Here is a 4331-nt window from a genome sequence, read left to right as displayed (position 1 = left end):
GGAAATCTTGCTACAATTGCCCAGGGCCTTGGTGAGACCACACCTGGAGTACTGTGCACAGTTTTGCTCTCTTTATCTAAGGAAGGATATACTTGCCTTGGAGGCGGTACAATGGAGGTTCACTAGATTGATTCCTGGGATGAGAGGGCTGTCTGATGATGAGAGATTGTGTAGAATGGGCCTGAACTCTCTGGAGTTTATTAGAATGAGAAGTGATCTCATTGAAACATATAGGATTCTGAAGGGGATTGACAGGATAAACGCTGAGAGGTTGTTTCCCCTGGCTGGAATGTCTAGAACTAGGGGGCACAGTCTCTGGATAAGGGGTCGGCCATTTAAGACAGTGATGAGGAGGAATTTCTTCACTCAGAGGGTTGTGAATCATTGCAGTTCTCTGCCCCAGAGAGCTGTGGATGTTGAGTCTCTGAGTATATTCAAGGCTGAGATAGATAGATTTTGGGGGTCTAGTGTAATCAAGGGATATGGAGATCGGGGGGTGAAAGTGGAGTTGAGGTCGATGAACTGCCATGATCTTATTGAATGGCGAAGCAGGCCCGACGGGCTGTATGGCCTACTCCTGCTCCTATTCCTTATGTTCTTATGTTCTTATTACTATGTCCAATATAAAGTAATACTGGGCAATTTCTGAGCATTCTGGACGAGGATCTCTCTGTGGACTTGGCTCGCTGGCTGCAACAGCCAGTTTGTTGCTGTATACCAGGACTGGGTTTAAACTGAGGCCAACATATAGAGGCAAATTCTTCTGTTCCTGCGCCTGTGAATATTGTATCACCTGGATTCTGCACACAGCAGGAAAATCAGGCGGGGATTGTTTGGATAATCCTTTTCAAAAAGCCGGCAAAGGCATGATGGGCTAAATGTCCTCTTTCTGTGCAGTAAAATTCAATGATTCTATGATACAGTAATAGTGACCAATTTTCTGCTGCACACCTTCATCCTCTTGCTTTTCAATGGCTTGTAGCTACTCGTAGTCGAAATCCATGGCAAAACCTCAGTCAACGGGTAGTGTAGAGGACACAGAGAGGCTGCAAAGAGATTTAGATAGGTTAAGCAAATGGGCTAAGGTTTGGCAGATGGAATACAATGTCGGAAAATGTGAGGTCATCCACCTTGGGAAAAAAAAACAGTAAAAGGGAATATTATTTGAATGGGGAGAAATTACAACGTGCTGCGGTGCAGAGGAGCCTGGAGGTCCTTGTGCATGAATCCCAAAAAGTTAGTTTGCAGATGCAGCAGGTAATCAGGAAGATGAATGGAATGTTGGCCTTCATTGCGAGAGGGATGGAGTACAAAAGCAGGGAGGTCCTGCTGCAACTGTATAGGGTTTTGGTGAGGCCGCACCTGGAGTACTGCGTGTAGTTTTGGTCACCTTACTTAAGGAAGGATATACTAGCTTTGGAGGGGTTACAGAGACAATTCACTAGGCTGATTCCGGAGATGAGGGGTTTACCTTATGATGATAGATTGAGTAGACTGGGTCTTTACTCGTTGGAGTTCAGAAGGATGAGGCGTGATCTTATAGAAACATTTAAAATAATGAAAGGGATAGACAAGATAGAGGCAGAGAGGTTGTTTCCACTGGTCGGGGAGACTAGAACTAGGGGGCACAGCCTCAAAATACGGGGGAGCCAATTTAAAACCGAGTTGAGAAGGAATTTCTTCTCCCAGAGGGTTGTGAATCTGTGGAATTCTCTGCCCAAGGAAGCAGTTGAGGCTAGCTCATTGAATGTATTCAAATCACAGATAGATAGATTTTTAACCAATAAGAGAATTAAGGGTTATGGGGAGCGGGCGGGTAAGTGGAGCTGAGTCCACGGCCAGATCAGCCATGATCTTGTTGAATGGCGGAGCAGGCTCGAGGGGCTAGATGGCCTACTCCTGTTCCTAATTCTTATGTTCTTATGTTCTAACAGCCTATTTTCAGCCTCGCCCTTGCTGGCCCCGACTGGTCCAACCATTTGGCCACAACACCATAAATGTCTGGTAAATGAGCACCCATAGGCATCATTGTAGCTGCTCTCTGCTGTGTGTAGAGTTTGTGCAGTGGTGCCATCAGTCATGGTTGCAGTAAATGGCCCATGGGGCTGATTATCTCAGTGTCCCCCCTCTATCCTGGCTCTGACCAGGAGTAGCTTCTCAATCAAAGACAGTTAGGACCACCTCTGCCTATATACTGTGAAGTAGGGGTACCATTGGTTGGTGGCATATATCCTCCTATGTACATTTTCTAAGTTCTCCTCCTAAGTACATTTGACTGCCTCAGAATAAAAACATTGTGCCAACACATTTGGAAAGCAGTGACAGGATCGGTCCAAGTCAGCCTGAATTTATGAAATGGAAATCCTGCTTGACAAATCTTCTAGAATTTTTTTGAGGATGTAACTTGTAGAGTGGACAAGGGAGAACCAGTGGATGTGGTATATTTGGACTTTCAAAAGGCTTTTGACAAGGTCCCACACAAGTGATTGGTGTGCAAAATTAAAGCACATGGTATTGGGGGTAATGTACTGTCGTGGATAGAGAACTGGTTGGCAGACAGGAAGCAGAGAGTTGGGATAAACGGGTCCTTTTCAGAATGGCAGGCAGTGACTCAGGGCTCAGTGCTGGGACCCCAACTATTTACAATATACATTAATGATTTGGATGAGGGAATTGAGTGTAATATCTCTAAGTTTGTAGATGACACTAAGCTGGGTGGCGGTGTGAGCTGTGAGGAGGATGCTAAGGGGCTGCAGGGTGAATTGGACAGATTAGGTGAATGGGCAAACGCGTGACAGATGCAGTATAATGTGGATAAATGTGAAGTTATCCACTTTGGTGGCAAAAACACAAAGGCAGAATATTATCTGAATGGCGGCAGATTAGGAAAAGGGGAGGTGCAACGAGACCTGGGTGTCATGGTACATCAGTTATTGAAAGTTGGCAGGCAGGTACAGCAGGCGGTGAAGAAGGTAAATGGTATGTTGGCCTTCATAGCTAGGAGATTTGAGTATAGGAGCAGTGAGGTCTTAATGCAGTTGTACAGGGCCTTAGTGAGGCCTCACCTGGAATATTGTGTTCAATTTTGGTCTCCTAATCTGAGGAAGGATGTTCTTGCTATTGAGGGAGTGCAGCGAAGGTTCACCACACTGATTCCCGGGATGGCAGGACTGACATATGAGGAGAGACTGGATCGACTGGGCCTGTATTCACTGGAGTATAGAAGGATGAGAGGGGATCTCATAGAAATATATAAAATTCTGACGGGACTGGACAGGTTAGATGTAGGAAGAATGTTCCCGATGTTGGGGAAGTCCAGAACCAGGGGACATAGTCTAAGGATAAGGGATAAGCCATTTAGTACTGAGATGAGGAGAAACTTCTTGACTCAGAGAGTTGTTAACCTGTGGAATTCTCTACCGCAGAGTTGTTGATGCCAGTTCATTGGATGTATTCAAGAGGGAGTTAGATATGGCCCTTACGGCTAAAGGGATCAAGGGGTATGGAGAGAAAGCAGGAAAGGGGTACTGAGGTGAATGATCAGCCATGATCTTATTGAATGGTGGTGCAGGCTCGAAGGGCCAAATGGCCTACTCCTGCACCTATTTTCTATGTTTCTATGTTTCATCAGGATTTGTGCTCTCAGATGCAGGATTTCCCTGTACGAGTCACATACCATGTTCACGTTCATGGAATAATAGTCCTTCCCATCAAGGTATACCGTGGAATTGACAGTGAGCCTATGAACAATTACCCGCGGACAGTCAACGATGCCCAGTGCTTGTGGCTTCAAGCATCACCCGAGCCAATGGTTCTACCGCAACAGGCATGATGACACAGCAGTGTAAACGTAAGCTCAGACTCAGCAGGGGGGATACGAGGTGCAGCATCTGACTGAAGAGAATTAGCAGGAAGAGTCTGCCACTCCCACTGCACAGTGTAGGTCTCCCATTGCCCTCCATGTCAAGGCCCGCCCAGCCACCCATGAGGCAGAGCTCAGGAGTCAGACCCTTGTGGTGCACTGTGCCATTGAAGGAAGCATTGGGGAAACTATCGATTCAGCTGCTGCTGGTTTGATGCTGAATTTCATTTAGCTGGCTGCTTAGGGATGCAAAGCTTCAGTTACCACTTTAATGGAGCATTCCACATTTATTGACGCCAGCATACTTTACAGTAGAATTATCGAGCAGAGGTAAATTGTGGCCCCTGCGTGGGGAATAGCGAATGCGAAATCTCTGTGCCCGCTTTCCGTGGCACAGCTCGTCGGTGTGTTGATGTTCTGCAACACCAGACCGCTGCTCCTCTACCTTTCCGCAAAGCTGCTATTATAC

Source organism: Pristiophorus japonicus, chromosome 4 (assembly GCF_044704955.1).
Source record: "Pristiophorus japonicus isolate sPriJap1 chromosome 4, sPriJap1.hap1, whole genome shotgun sequence".
NCBI classification, from domain to species: domain Eukaryota; kingdom Metazoa; phylum Chordata; class Chondrichthyes; family Pristiophoridae; genus Pristiophorus; species Pristiophorus japonicus.
The sequence above is the reverse complement of the archived record's forward strand: the minus strand, read 5'-3'. Positions refer to the sequence as shown.